Raw genomic sequence first — 16,745 nt, 5'->3', positions numbered from 1 at the left:
ATCCCAATCAACATAGGAACTGGGATGGAGAAGAGAGAAGAGCAGTAGATAACTACATTACTGTGTGCAAATATGACTTTAATTCAATTATTTTAATTCAATTTTTAAAATACATTGGAGGAGACATTTAAATTAAGAACTGAAACATTGCAATTGGATTTGGCATTTAGATCATTTGTTAGATTTCCTAGGTCATTTCTGTGAAGTTGTAAAAGCATAAACCCGGTAGCAGTGTGTCCAAGCATGAATGAGAAGTGAAGGAGTAGGGATAGGAAGTGTGGCCAACTGTTTCAGGACATTCCAAGACAAAGTAAAGAAGAGAGCTAAAACTGTGGTTACAAGATCAGGTGAGGACTTTCTACAGAATGAGAAATCATTGAAAGCATATATAAGCTGATAAGAAGAAGCAAACAGATAGAGAAATTTTAAAGATACAAGGGAATGGTGAACCAGATGATGGAACACTTCCTCTGTACCAGTCCCTGGAAATGGTACTGGCTATTTAAGATGAATAAGCATTTAGCTGCCTCTAAGAAACTGAGGGGCTAAGAGTCAAGAAAGATGACATCTGTACAAGGTGTTACAAGAGCATAGGCGGCATTAGCACCGTGAAGAAGAGTCCAGAAAGCTTCATAAAGGAAGTTAGACCAGTAGAGGAAAAAGTGAATGAAAATTGTAGGCAAAGAAAATAGTAAATGAAGGGTGGAGTGGTGTGAATAGATATAATATTTGGGGAATGTATTTAATAGAAAATAATCTATGTGGGTAAATGCTAAAAAAATGGAGTGAAAAGATACATTGGGGCCAGAGAGTAAAAAAATGTATATGTTGTTTTAAAGAGTTTGAAATCAATCTTACATTAATTTATTCTTGAAACAGTCTGAGAACGGGTACTTTCATGTTCCATTTTATTTGCCTTTGTGTAGTTTTAATGCTCACTTTGATCATGCAGTATTTATGTAATAAAATAGTTAAAAGAAAAATAAAATTAAAAGCATCTATCAAATTTCTACCATTTGCCAGGCATTGGGCAAAAAATATAAACAAAATGAAATCTTTACCTACCAGAAAGAAACAAGATGAAAGATAAATAGTCGGGCAGGACCAAGTGACTTGCTTTGGCCAATGAAATGTAGGTGGGCAGGATATGTGACATGTACCCACTTGGAAGCATTTAATTGCCGCTGTTTCATTGTCCAGCCTACTCTTTCCTTGCCATAAAAAACAAGAGAGAGGGCTAGGCACAGTGGCCCACGCCTGTAATCCCAACAGTTTGGGAGGCTGAGGTGGGTGGAATACCTGAAGTTGGGAGTTCCAGACCAGCCTGGCCAACATGGTGAAACCCCATCTCTACTAAAAATACAAAAGAATTAGCTGGGCATGGTGGCACGCACCTGTAATCCCAGCTAATCAATCAGGAGGCTGAGGTAGGAGAATCGCTTGAACCCTGAGCCAAGATTGTGCCACTGCACTCCAGTCTGGGAGACAAGGCAAGATCGTGTCTCAAAAAAAAAAAAAAGAAAGAAAGAAAAAGGAAAAGAAAAGAAAACATGAGAGGACACTTAAATCGGGAAGAGATATAATATTAAAGCAGCCTGGAATGTTAGATCAACACTGGTAGGATGGCACACTTTGTATAAGTGAGAAAGAAACTATAGTGGATTAAGCCACAGAGATTTGGGGTTTGTTATTGCAGCATAACAATCTATCCTGATGGATACACTGGGGCAACATCTAAATCTTAGAAGTGATCTGTCCTATATTTTTGGTATGAAATTTGTTAAATGCTTCATTGGTTTTCACCAGTCATGTAGTACTCTAGATTTCTGGCAAATAAAAATTGGAAACCAGTGTTTTTTCAATACATAAATCCTCAATTCATATAGAAGCTTACATTTTTTTCCAGACATACAAACTTACAGATATTGCCAGAGTTGACCTTATTGTGAGATACACAGGGAATACTCACTTTAACACCAACGCAGTCCTTAACCTTCCCTCTAACCTTATTTCTCACAACTCTCATCACAAACTTTGTGCTCCAGGAAACTAAACAAATGGATTTTACCACATACAATTCCTTCCTCTATTTGTTAATGTATACTGTTTCTTTTGCCTAGAATGCCTTTTACCTATCATCTAATATTCAAAGCCAATAAATCACTTTTTTCATAAAGTATTTCATTGCTCCTTTACATACACACACACACAGAGAGACAGAGAGACAGAGAGAGAGAGAGAGAGAGACAGAGAGAGAGAGAATTCCCATAGGCAAAGGAAAGAAGAAATGATGAAATTAAATTCTATCCAATACCTCATTATATGCCTGGCACTATATGTGGTATTTGATGTTCATCTTTGAACTCCTTGATCACTTTATCTGCTTCTTTTGTAGTATTTAAAACTCTATACCTAAATATGTTATATATTTTTTTGTACCTTAATCACTTTCTTTCTTTTTTCTTTTGAGACAGAAGTACCACTCTGTCACGGAGGCTGAAGTGCAGTGGCTCAATCTCGGCTCACTGCGACCTCCAGCAATTCTCCTGCCTCAGCCTCTCTAGTAGCTGGGATTACAGGTGCACTCCACCATGCCTGGCTAATTTTTTTGGATTTTTAGTAGATATGGGGTTTCACCATGTTGGCCAGCCTGGTGTCAAGTCCCTGACCTCAGGCAATCCGCCCGCCTCGGCCTCCTAAAGTGCTGGGATTACAGCCACTGTGCCCAGCCCTTGATCACTTTTAAGAATAAAATCAGTGTCATTTACAGAGACCAGAGTGAGAGCTGGCATATAGTAGACTCTCAATAACTTTTTTTAATGAATGAACTTCAAATATCTTTTTAAGGTCTTCTGCATACATTTATATGTAAGCTGGTTCTGAAAGGGAAGAAACCTGATTAGAAATTAATATAATCCTTTGCCTCTGCTATTATGCTTGATTTCCTGGCTTTCAAACATTCCAATGCCAGGCTGCAGGATTGATTTAAAACCCCATTGCCCAAAAAGAAGCAGAGGGAGCTGGGACCCAATAACCAAGGTCCCTTTTCCTTGTAAAGACATTTAGGGATTTTATCTGTTACTCATATCTCAAGAACATGATTACTTAACTATCATAAAGTAAGACACACTGTACCAATGACCAATCAGAAGACATGGGTAAAATTGTGGGAGGAAGCCCAGGGAAACAGTCAAACAGCTTTAGGCTTCACGGGACACTAATTAATCATTTTGGCTAGAAAGCCCCTCTCCCCATGGAGCATAATGTCTTCCAAAGAAGATTTGGATGAAACATTTCACCAGATGGATCCAGTACCTACATTAAGACTCTGCCACCCACACCCTTATGTATTCATTTATTTCTCCATAAAATATTTGAGAGTGTGTTGAGGTAGCAGAACCTGTACTAACAGTGAACTAAGGAATATGTTGTACGACAATTCACCTCCAATTTTCATAGCTGAGTGTAAACGAAAATGGAGACTCCTAATTAACGTTATGTCATCAAATAAACATCAAGCAATTCGGAGTGATTTAGATTTCACTTTTACTCTTTTTGACCTATGAACTAGGGTGGCAGGATGACATTGGCATGCTAATCCTGCAAAAACTCAAGGCCTGTTTTGCACTAAGTTACTCACGTTTAGAGAAATAGACATCTGCTTGACCTCAAAACCACATGGTCAAAAAAAATCTATAGAGTACACATTGCCTCTAGTCATTGCAGTGTAGTTAAATTATAAGTTACATAATAAATATTGCCATTGTATAGATGCCTACAAGACAGGTATTATTTTCCCATTGCAGAGATAAGGAAAGTGAGGCTTAGAGAAGTTAAGTTACCCCAAGTTATTTGTCTTTTAGTGGGCAGAATTAATATTCAAATCCAGGTCTTCCATAACAAGAGCCCAGGCTCCTTCGAGAACCACACTTCAGCTTATAGCACACTGCTGCATCATAGATTTTGTTTAGAAGTTACGTACATATATAAATATTCAAGAAATAGGTTGGACTTATAAAGAAGACATACATTTTTTTAAAAGATTTCAAAAACACCCTTCTGCTAAGAACAAACTGTAATAAAAGAACTCAGGCACAAAATTTTAGTTTTTTTTTTTACCTTAAAAATTAATAAATATCAGCTTTGTTTTCGGGTCTTTATAGCAAAGGTTAAAATAAATGTTGATAAATTAAGACTATTAACACAGACTGGTAATAGCCTAGATAGCAATTTAGTGACATTATCATCTTACACTTTAATGAAATAAAAACTTGAATTGATTGTGTAAGGAAAGACTCTCTTGTTTATTCCAATCTTAATATTATGGTTGATAATTTCACCAGCAGTCCTGATGAAAATATACCTGATATAACAACACCACAGGAAACTAATGATTGTCATGAATCTGTTTGTCACTGAAGTACAAGGATACAGACTCATCAATCTTTTAAAAATCACTAAAAGCAAACAAGTGATCAGGACAAATAAATTATTATGTTATCATTGTTTCTATGTCTTCTACTTTATTTTTATTACCTTATTTCCTGGGGAAAGTGGCCAAAATATCTTTCAAATATTTGTATTTAATTTTAATCTTTACTGTCTTAACTCCACAGAAGATTTTAAAGACTAAATTTCAGAAAACTGTCTATTGTCATTGTGAAATAGCTCTTTAATCTTTTATTTTCCTCTTCATCAAAAGATAATCAGTAGTCACCTGAAAAATAATACCAGTATTCATTTCTTAACACAATGTGTTGCCTATTTTTAGGACTTTACAACTTGATTGTAAATTATTCTTCAAATTGAAAAGTATGCATATATGGCCATGTTTTTTTAAAATTTACTCCAGTAAATTATCCAGAAAGTTCTATTGCTCCCATCACCTCTGAAGAAAACAAAACTAAACAAAATCAAACAAAAACATCTTACTGAAAGATAGTTGCAGGCATTTAGTTAACTGCCTTTATTGTAAACCTTTCTTTTTTATGAATGCATAATCCAAATATAACCAATTTGTCATGAACAGAAACTAAATCTATGCATGTTGCATTCAGATGAATAGGAGAGGCAGGTCATCAAGCTACTGTTAAATGAAAATCAGAATATTTTTTATTTTATTACAATATTTATCCTTGTTTTTATAGAATTCAATGTTTTCATAATCTTAGACTTGATCATGTTTCCTATACTCACGGGATAGAAAGCATTGAAATATACAGAGTCTTCTGTAGTTCATTCAACTTCAATCACATTGGAACTAACAAGAAGTAGAGTTACATAAAACATAGCATGACAGCAGTCACGAGTACAGATTTGGAGGTAGGGGACATAGACTCCTCCCAATATGATATGGCATTTTAACATTTGGCTTCTAGTGTCAAATAAACAGGTTTGAAATCCAGTCATGGTAGTTAATAGCCAAGTAACATTAAGTCACTTAACCTCTTTGCCCCTCAGCTTCCTGGTCTGTATCATGGGAATAGCAAGAGCATCAACCTCAAAGTCCTGTTGTGAAGATTAAAGGAGATAAGATGTGTAAGTGATTAGTCCAGGGCCTGGCACATATGAAGCACCCAATACACATTAGTATTGTTGTTTCTAAAGACACAACTACGTGTGTGGACACAGTTAGAATTTCTTTTTCTTTCTTTTTGTCTTTTTTTTGTTTTGTTTTGAGACAGGGTCTCACTGTGTCACCCAGGCTAGAGTGAAATGGTACAATCTTGGCACACTGTAGCCTCTGCCTCCTGGGTTCAAACAATTCTCCTGCCTCAGCCTCCCAAGTAGCTGGGATTACAGGTGCCCAACACCACAACCGGCTAGTTTTTGTATTTTTAGTAGAGATGGAGTTTCACCATGTTGGCCAGGCTGGTCCTGAACTCCTGACCTCAAGTGATCCACCCATCTCAGTCTCCCAGAGTGCTGGGATTACTCCCAGAGTGCACAGTGGCATGAGCCACCATGCCCGGCGCAACACATTAAGAATTTCAAACTGGGATTAGAGCCATAAGCATTTCCCTAATCTTAGTAAATCTACATAAATAGGACAGTTAAAATTCTGGCTAATTGGAAAACTCAGGAAAGGATTCTAAATTAGTGACTTTTGCAGGATTATTGATAACGATAACATTGCTCAAGAATTTGAGCCAAAAATTTAGTATTCTTATTTTGACCCACTCATTCCCACTACTAGTCAGCTGCCATTTGTCTCTCATTTTAAAATTAGTTGTTTGACTGTTTTTCCTTGATCAATCCAATGTTCATTTTTGGTATGTGAGATCCTTAATACTTACCTCACTAATTCTCAATCTCAGGGCTGTGAGACCCTGGGAGACTATTAGGTCTCATAAGAGAGTAGAAATTCCATATGCCCACCCATGGTATTGTTCTTTAACTAAATAAATAGTATGTCTTCATATATAGGCACTGTTTTTCAAATGTACATAGATGTTGCTTTGGTTGATGATGTATACTAATCCCTCTCTTGACAACAAACTGGTCATGAATTCCTAAGAGTTTTAACTTTAGGAATGTCTCCTATTCTTCTGAACTCAACACGCATAGATTTAGTTTCTGTTCGTGACAAATTGGTTGTATTTGGATTATGCATTAATAAAAAAGAAAAGTTTACAATAGAGGCAGTTAGCTAAATGTCTGCAACTATCTTTCAGTGAGATATTTTGGCTTAATTTTGTTTAGTTTTGTTTTCTTCAGAGACATTAACTTTAGAGACATTAGAGTAATATCTCTAGAATCTTTCCTCAGTTTTCCATTCACACTGGCGCTGCCCTGAACCAGACCCTCGTGTCCAAACTATACTTTTCCAGCATTCTTCTAACTGGTTCTCCAGACCTCAATATGGCTCAACTCTGGTGTGTTTCACATTGTCACTTGGTTCATGACTCAGTTCCTCCCTCTCAAAAATGAATTATAAATCTAGTCACTCACAAGATCATTGGGAGGATGTAATGAATGGATTGTGAAAGTGTTTTATATAAAAATCTCTGAAAATATTAATTATTGTTATGAGCAATTCTGATCTTAGCCAGGAGTGATTTATTTATTCAATGAAAATGTATCAATGCTTATTAGATATGTACAAAATGGTACGCAAAGTGCTAGTGACAAAAATATCAATGAAACACAGTCCCTAGCCTTGAAGAAGCACAAAATCAATGTACTGGAAATCCTTTATAGCATATGTCCAGCCCAGGCACTGGTTTTCCCTGCCCTGAGAACTGTTCCACATTCACAGGGCGGTCCTTTACAGAGATAGGGATTGTGTGACTCCGTTCCCCTAGACAAAGTGGACTGAACTGGGATAGACATCTGAAGCCTGATTGACCCACAAGCTGTGCTTTCTTTAGAGAATCTGAACTGAGATTCTGAGACAGCCAATCAGTCACTGTCAGTGGTTAGAACTGCAAATCCTATAAATTTTGAGTTGTCATGTCTTGGGACAGAGAAGCCAAGAGGCTCCTTGGCAGAAAAAGAAGAATCAATCTAACAAGAAAAAAGATACCTGGGTTTCTGGAGATTTTTTATTACTTAGTTTGAAAGGCGGGGCGCGGTGGCTCATGCCTGTAATCCCAGCACTTTGGGAGGCCGAGGCAGGCAGATCACAAGGTCAGGAGATCGAGACCATCCTGGCTAACATGGTGAAACCCCATCTCTACTAAAAATACAAAAAAAATTAGCCAGGCATGGTGGTGGGTACCTGTAGTCCCAGTTACTCAGGAGGCTGAGGCAGGAGAATGGCATGAACCTGGGAGGCGGAGCTTGCAGTGAGCCGAGATCGCGCCACTGTACTCCAGCCTGGGTGACAAAGTAAGACTCCATCTCAAAAAAAAAAAAAAAAAAAAATGCATATAATTAATACCAATCCAACACTACTATAATAAAGGCATATAGAACAAGCTTTGGAAGCCCAGAGATGGCCACCAATAACTGACTTTAGGATTGTTTTACAGAGGAGATGAGATTTGAGTTGCTATCTATTGCCATATCTTCTAGATTATCTGATCTGCCCACCAAAAGAGCCTTTCTCCAGCTCCCATGCTTCACTCATGCCCCACTGTATTAGTCTGTTTTCATACTGCTATAAAGAACTGCCCAAGACTGGGTAATTTATAAAGGAAAGAGGTTTAATTAACTCACAGTGCAGCACGGCTAGGGAAGCCTCAGGAAACTTACAATCATAGCAGAAGATGAAGGTGAAGCAAATCACCTTCTTCACAAGGCAGCAAGAGGGAGAAGTGCCAAGCAAAGGGAAAAGAACCCTTTTTTAAACCATCTGATCTCGTGAAAACTCACTCATTATCACGAGAACAGCATAGGGGAAGCTGCCCCCATGATTCAGTTACCTGCACCTGGTCTCTCCCTTGACACATGAAGATTATGAGGATTACAATTCCAGATGAGATTTGGGTGGGGACACAAAGCTCGACCATATCACCCACCCTCATGAAATGGATTAGTTCCAAGCCTTGGCTCTAGCATGCATTGTCACAACTTTTTTAATTGGACCATATCAACTTGAACTCCAATATGCAACACTGTCAAAAGACTTCTGACAAGCAAGAGGACTAGGTCACCAGTTCTGTTTTAATTACTTGCCAAAGATCATACAATCTTTAGGAGGTTTTGAACATAAGCATTCTGATTCCAAATACACTTTCCTACCATTCTTGGGTAGTGCAGAGCTCCTGTGAGGAGGTCAAGTGGCTATGGAGACACAGATTGAAGAATCTTGCAGAGCCCCATTGTCTACAGACTCAAGTCCAAATGCTTTGGCATGGTATTTAAAATCCTCCACAATCTGGTTTCGATCGGTCATTCCCATCTATCCCCACACACGTCCACCACATCAGACGTTGGACAGCTTCTAAACTTGCCACTCATTTTCATGCCTGCCTACATATTACTCTCTGAGAGCATGGCCTTTAACCCATTTCATGTATCTGCCAAGCCTTCTCCATCTACACACAGGCCTATTTCATTAGTCCCTACTCTGCCGACTTTGCACCTTAGTCATTCTTCTAAAATAGTAGTTAACCACAAGTTCTCATTCCTCATTAGATTGGGAACCTGTGCCAAATAAGCATCTCTCCAGAATCAGAGTCAAACACATCTACCCAGGAAACAGGTAAAAGCAGAGACAGCCTTATAGAGAAAGAAAGTGGGCATGATCTGAGGTGTTCGTAAAGACCATGCCAGCAGCAAAATATTCTTCCCATTCGAGTAGCATGGTGCCTGAAATCACACTATTAGGGATTTATTTATTTGGGTCTAGCATTACTTGGTCTTCAATTAATAAGAAAATGTTTAAATAACCTAAGTGTAAATTAATTTAGAATACATTTCCTCTGTGAGACAAAAGGAGCTAAGCCATAGATGGAGCAGGTGCATAATAAATGAAGTATAGAAAAGAGAGGAAAGGTCAAAGAAAGGGGACATTCAGATAGCAAAATAAAAATATACACTTGGCAGGGCTTAAGAGTCATGCATTTAATTAATTAGAAAAGCAGCAACAGACATCACTATCACTGCTATCGTGAGGATTTCATTTCCTTCTCTCAAAGAATTTACTGCAATTGAAGGTTGAAATGTCATTTCAATTGATTTTTAATACATGACAACTTACATTTCCTTTTGCCATCTTGCTGTTGCAATTGAGAAGGCACTGGCAATAGCATTAATAGATGAGAAAGTCCAATCTACCCCTTTTGTAAAAATAATTTGATAATGTAGTAGAAGTCAATTCAGTTTTTGGTCAGTTAGCACAAGAGACGCTAAATACCCATCACTTAGTTCCTCACGCTTACAAAGCACCTAAGGTTCTTTTTTACAGCAGCAACATGAAATGTGATAAAGCCTATGAGACCAAGGAGAGAAAGAAGCTCAACCCCAGTTTTGCTTTGCCATTAACCTGGGATAAAACATCAATCACATTGTTTAATCTGTAGGTAGGTTTCTTCATCTGCAAAATTGGGGTAATACTCCTGTTCCCCTTCAAATATCAGAAAGTGAGACATAGCTAGTTCAGTGTTTTAACACATAGAAACTGACCAATTTTATGATAAACAAGGTGAGTAAGATACATTCTTGGTCACAAAATGGCCTCATGACAAAAACTGTTTTGTAAACAAATATGCATAATCTTTAATTTTCTAAAAGAAGGCATATCAGAAACAGTTTTAAAAGCAAATACTGGCAAACCTCCAGCGTGCTTGGGTCTGTGGTGACCTGTGCATTCCTACACTGCTCGCCAGAACAGTATTGAAATAGTTGAGGGTTTGTCCTGCTCCATCCAGAGTAAGGTTATAGAAATTTCAGACAATTGCTTGAAAAAAATGGAAAAAAGAAAAAGAAAAGAAAAGAAAACACACTTCATGACTTCACATATAAAATAAAGATTTGTTTTCATTTTATCTTTTCTTCTGGAATCAATGCTGGTTTTTTGTTTGGGTCTGATTTGTTTTCTTTAGTCTTTTCTTTTTTAGAGACAGCATCTATTGCCCAGGCTGGAGTGCATTGGTGCCATCGTGGCTCATGGTAGCGTCGAATTCCTGGGCTCAAGCAATCCTCCTACCTCAGCCTCCCAAGTAGCTGGGACTACAGGCATGCAGTACCATGCCCAGCTAATGTTTTTTGTGTTTTCAATGGGTACAGGGTCTTGCTTGTTGCCCAAGCTGGCCTTGAACTCCTAGTCTCAAGGAATCTTACCATCTCAGCCTCAGTTTCAAGTTTTAACAGTTTCAATTAACAGTATACCAGTAGTAAATTTGTTTCTCGGACTATAAAGATCTGGCCTCATTACAGCAACAATAATAATAACATCAGGAAACAAAACATGTACTTTTCTCACATGATTCCATTTAATTCACACAGTTAGTTTTACAGGTAAGGAAATGGGGAGTTAAAGAGTTTAAATAACTTGGTCACAGTCACACAGTCAGTGGAATCACAAAACTCAAAGCTACACTAAAGCCTCACTATGTCCAGCTTGGCCACAGTGTTTCTGTCATTGGTGGGCTTTCCTTCTGACCTAGGCTGTTAGAGAACACACATCTCAGCTAGACTCGTCATAGCAACTAAGATGTAGGCACCAGAGTACATAATACCAGACCAACCTGCCTTCCACTCAACGTTTTGTGGTGTTCAATTCCTAAGCTGACTGTGGGTCACATTATGAGCATTTTCCTCCAGAAACTACAGTTCTTCATTTTCAGGCACTATTCTTTTGGTATTTATTTCCAGGCTTTGTATTGTAAAAGAATACCCCACTGCTGGCTGTGTGCAAAGGGAACTGTAAAACACATGCTTACAGGTCTGAATATCAAACAAACTCCATGTGAAATACACTTTAAAGGAAAAATATGCACATATTAACCACCTATACAGAATTACAACCTTCTTCTCTTTTACAATGTTGGCTATTATAATTGACCAGCTATATTGCAACAGTATTTGAATACTGTAACATTCCAAGTACAATTCCTTTTCCCTATTAGGTCCGTCTAATTTTTTGTTTCTGCCAGGACATTCCATGTCAGTTAACAACTATACTCTCTACATAATTCTAAAATATTGAACTGTATGCTAAATAAGTAAAATATTTTAAGATAATGTCTTGAGGGAATAGTATTTCATATTATAACTCAATATGCCCTAAGGTAATTATTCAGATATCAATATGCAAAATAGCAGTATGCTGTAGCGCCCTATATTTCTTTTTATTTTGCTTCTTTGTAGCAAGCAATAAATTTAAAGACACAAAAAAAATTAAAGGAAAAGTTTGCAGTCGATTTTATTAACAAGATTGTTTGCCTAGGGAGAGAGAAATTTCACTTGGTCCTTTCCTAATTATTCATGTAAATTAAATTCTACAAGTGAAGAAAATTCATAAAAGTCATACTTACTCATCTGAGAGGGAGATATGGCATATGAATGGGGCCTATAACCTCAGAAGGTGAAATGTAGAAAATATCACGAGTAACTCCCACATTAAGTTAAGTGAACCAAAAAAAGGGAGATTCTTGGTGTGAAGGAGACTTCAAGGATATCCTCCCTAATCGCCTCTTAATAGTCTCAAATCTCTGACACAGGAAACAAATCAAGAATTCAGAGAACATGGAATTATAAGTCACTTATATTTGATATCAAATGTCAGCACTACTAGACACATTTTAAATTGTTTAAAACTTTTAAATATAATGTTTGAAAAGAAAGCAAACATTGTAATTTAAATTTTTAAGACGTCTATATGTTTCATATACTACAAAAACTATGCATTTCTGTGTGTTTTCTGAAATTCACACTGTTCTTTCCTCCTAAACCTATGTTAGGATGAAATTAAACAATAAACTACTACAGACTTGTATGCTAACACTCAATATTCAAAATGAACTCAAATCATTCACAAATACTTATTTAATGCCTTTTATGTGCAAGGCATTGTAGTAGAGAACACAATAGCATTTCTCATTTAGATATAAACAGTTTAATCAATCTTTTCACAAAGGACCTAATCATTAAATGGAAAGTATGTCCACCATTCATGAGAATTTCAGTTTACATCTTTTCAGGATACAGTTAAAAACTGTGGGCTAGGTGCAGTGGCTCACACCTGTAATCCCAACACTTTGGGAGGCCGAGGTGGGCAGATCACGAGGTCAGGAGATTGAGACCATCCTGGCCAACATGGTGAAACCCTGTCTCTACTAAAAATACAAAAATTAGCCCAGGTGTGGTGGCACGCACCTGTAGTCCCAGTTACTCAGGAGGATGAGGCAGGAGAATCACTTGAACCCAGGATGCAGAGGTTGCAGTGAGCCAAGATCATGCCACTGCACTCCAGCCTGGGCAACAGAGCAAGACTCTGTCTCGGAAACAAACAAACAAAAAAGTCCAGGAAGAATAAAGCAGAACTGGTGAGTAGTTGAATATAGAGAATAAAGATAGAGAAAACAAAGATAAAGCCAAAGATAAAGTCAAGGAAAAACCTGAGACAGGGACAGAAATTAGGAGACAGCAATGAGACCAAGATGACAATTTAAGCATCATGTATGTTGAGCCTGAAGTAATAGCCAGCTATCCCAGCTAAAAGACCACCATTGACTCTGACTAGAAGGACAGGACTGGTAGCTTGAAGAACAGATCATCCAAGAAGATATACCAATGTCCAATATGCACATGAAAAGATGCTCTTCAGTAATCAATAGAGAAATGCAAATTAAAACCACAATGAGATACCACCTCATACTTATTACGATGGCAATTAGAAATATATATACATACACATACATACATATGTATATATAAAATTAAAAAGAAAACAGAAAACAACAAGTGTAATGACAAGGATGTGGAGAAATTGAAACCTCGTGCAATGCTCGTGGAAATGTAAAATGGTATATCTGCTGTGGAAAACAGTTTGGTGGTGGTTCCTCAAAAAATTAAACATACAATTATCATATAATCCAGCAATTCCACTACAAGGCAAATCCCCAAAAGAACTGAAAAAACAGGGACTTGAAAGATATGTGTATGCCAATGTTCATAGCAGCATTACTCACAATAGCAAAAAGGTAGAAAGTACCACTGACAGGTAAATGGATAAATAAAAGGTGATGTGTACATACAATGCAATATTAACCACAAAAATGGAGTGGAATTCTGATACATGTTACGACATGAATGAACTCTCCATGCATTGTGCTTAGTGAAGTAAACAAGATACAAAATGACAAATATTGTATAATTCCACTGATATGAGGTATTTAAAGTAGGCAAATTCATAGAGACAGAAAGAATAGAGGTTGACAGTTGTGGGGAGAGTGGAATGGGAATGATTGTTTAATGAGGATAGAGATTTTTTTTCTTTTTGCTATGATAAAAAAGTTCTAGAAATGGATAGTGGTGATGGTTGCATAACACTGTGAATGGGCTTAATACCAAGAGAGTTGGGGGCTGCACGATGGAGGAAGAACAGATCAGCAAAGTTGTGAGGGAAGAAACTAGACTACAGGGGTCATGAAGTGGATATATAAGAATGAACTGGGGTTCACACATGGTACTCACTTGAGAAACTGGTATATTCATTGAACCTAACAGGAAAACTACAAATACTGCCCTCAAACACAGCAAACTATATATAATAAATCTTGTGAATAGAAAATGAGCATGTCAGCTAAATCCCTTGCCTGGACTTGGAGATACAGAGTTAATATTTGTGGTCTCTGCACTTAAGGGTTTACTGTCTGTTGGAGAATACTGATCCCAGAGCCAATTTTATTTTTTCATTAATAATCAGCATTTATTGAGCACCTACTATACACCAAGCCCAGAGCTAGTCATTAGAGGTGATAGAGATTACGTATAAGGCAGATAACTATCAATAAGGCAAGACTTCAGGAGAACAGTAAGACTCCTTCCTCCTTGCCCAAATGATATGGTCTGAATGTGTCCCCCCGAAAACTTATATGTTGAAACTTAATTGCCAATGTGATAGTATTATCAAGAGGTGGGGCCTTTAGGAGGTGATTAAGTCATGAGAGCAAAGCCCTTATGAACAGTATCTGTGACCTCATAAAAGGGATGTTATGGAGCCATTTGCCCCTTCTGCTAGTAAGGATGCAACAAAGCACCATCTACAAAGCAGAGAGCAGACCCTTAGCAGACACTAAACCTGCCAGCACCTTGATCTTGGACTTCCCAGCCTCTAGAACTATGAGCAATAAATTTCTGTTGCTTATAAATTACCCAGCCTAAGTTATTTCGTTACAGCAGCCAAAATGGACTAAGACACCAAGCCTCCTCAAAAGATAATTAAAGCCCCCAAATTATTAAGACTTTTAGACCACAATCATAATAAAAACTCAAAATTCGGCTGGGCATGGTAGCTCATACCTGTAATCCCACAAATTTTGGGAGGCCGAGGCGGTACTTCACTTGAACCTAGGAGTTGAAGACCAGCCTGGGGAACATGGAAAAACCCCATCTCTACAAAATATACAAAAATTAGCCAGGTGTGGTAGCATGCACCTGTAGTCCCAGCTACTTGGGAGGCTGAGGTGGAAGGGTTGTTTGAGCCTGGAAGGTCAAGGCTGCAGTGAGCCACGATTGTGCCTCTGTACTCTAGCCTGGGTGTCAGAGTGATACTTTATCTCAACAAAATAGCAATAATAAATAATTTTTAAATTTTCTCCTGAGTTACAAATGTCAGATATCAGGCTTCCTGAAAAACAAAAAAATTCAGAAGATTCTACTTTTCACTTTTACCCAAGGCTGGCAAAATGATTCAGCAATGTTTAAACAGTCTAAAAATTAAATGGCCGTGAAAGAAACTAAATTAACTATGCTAAATACTTTCTACATAATACCTCCTTTGATCCCTACAACAATCCTATGAGGTAGATATCTCAAATTTTCAAAATATCAAATTCAACACAATAATAAATAGCAGGCAGCTACTAAAACATCTATTTTTCTTTAAAGAGTATTCAGCAGTTTCATGGATCAGAAGGGAACCATAATCTCAGCTCTCGTGTTTTAGTGTGCCACTAATTTCTTTCATACTCTACAACCTACTTGTTTTCAAAACTCAAACTACTGATATTTTTATAAAACCTTTCGTTTTAGGTAAAAATGTAAGAGAATTATACTTGTTCTTTTTTCCTTTTTTTTTTTTTTTTTTTTTTTGCATCCTATGTTTGCATTATTTCTTGAAAGTTTAGTGATAGACATTGCCTCTTAAAATTTATTTTTAGTAAATTTTAAGTACATTCAGTAAATTGTTTCTAAATAATTATTATTTATTTTTTCAAGAAACTTTCATTTCTTGAGCATCTACTATATACCAAGCACCGTATTTGATGCTTGGTAAGAGGAAATTAAGGGAGAGAAGAAAAGGCAATAGAGACAAAAAGAAAAGGCCCAGTCTTTCTTCCCTTAAGGAGCTACCAGTTTAGTAAGAAAAATAGGTATGTATAACTAGTTATAATACAATGTGACATGAGCTAGAGTACAGAAATGTAAGTCATTATGGGAGCCCAGGGATAAAGTAATTAATGATCTCTATGAGAAAGGCATACTACTAGATATTGGGAGCTTCAAAGATGTAAAAGAATATGTCCCTGCTTTCCAAAAGCTTATAACTCTGTAATAAAATTAAATACATACACAAATAACTGTACTTCAAGTTGGTAGTTCTAAGAACCTTTAGAGTGATTAAAAAATAGAAGGTCCTAGGATTGCCCTCACATCTGGTGAGGAGGAATAATAATACTGCCCTTTATGGAATATAAGCATCAGGCATCTTGCTGAAATCTTCATACACATAATTTTCAAATTGTGGGGGTTGACAATTGTAGCAGATAGCTTCTAATATGGCTGCTTAATTAGCCCCACCTTCTGAAACTCATATTCTGGTGTGATTCTCCTCTGCCTGAGTGCAGGCAGTATCTGAGACTTCCTTCTAGTCATTAGAATATGGCAGAAGTGGAACGTCATTTCCCTAATCATAACATGTAAGATTGTAATATCGGTCTTGCTAGGAGAGACTTTCCACCTTGCTGACTTCGAAGAAACAAGAGGCCACATGGTAAAGGAGCTGAGGGTAGCCTTCAGCCTCCACCAAGCAAGAAACTGATGGTCCTCAGGCCAAAAGGAACTGAATTCTGCCAACAATCATGTGAGCTTGGAGACAGATCATCCCCCTGTCAAGCCTTGAGTGAGACCAC

General features: G+C 37.4%; 1 non-coding gene across 1 annotated transcript; it reads left to right on the top strand.

Annotated features, from left to right (window-relative positions):
• Positions 1-10,213: 10,213 nt before the first annotated feature.
• On the top strand, positions 10,214-10,344 carry LOC111522489. The gene has a single exon (XR_002725257.1). It is a non-coding gene; the product is annotated as a small nucleolar RNA SNORA9 (small nucleolar RNA).
• The last annotated feature ends 6,401 nt before the right edge of the window (positions 10,345-16,745 follow it).

This window comes from Piliocolobus tephrosceles, chromosome X (genome assembly GCF_002776525.5).
Source record: "Piliocolobus tephrosceles isolate RC106 chromosome X, ASM277652v3, whole genome shotgun sequence".
Taxonomy (NCBI): Eukaryota; Metazoa; Chordata; class Mammalia; order Primates; family Cercopithecidae; genus Piliocolobus; species Piliocolobus tephrosceles.
The sequence above is the reverse complement of the archived record's forward strand: the minus strand, read 5'-3'. Positions and strand labels throughout refer to the sequence as shown.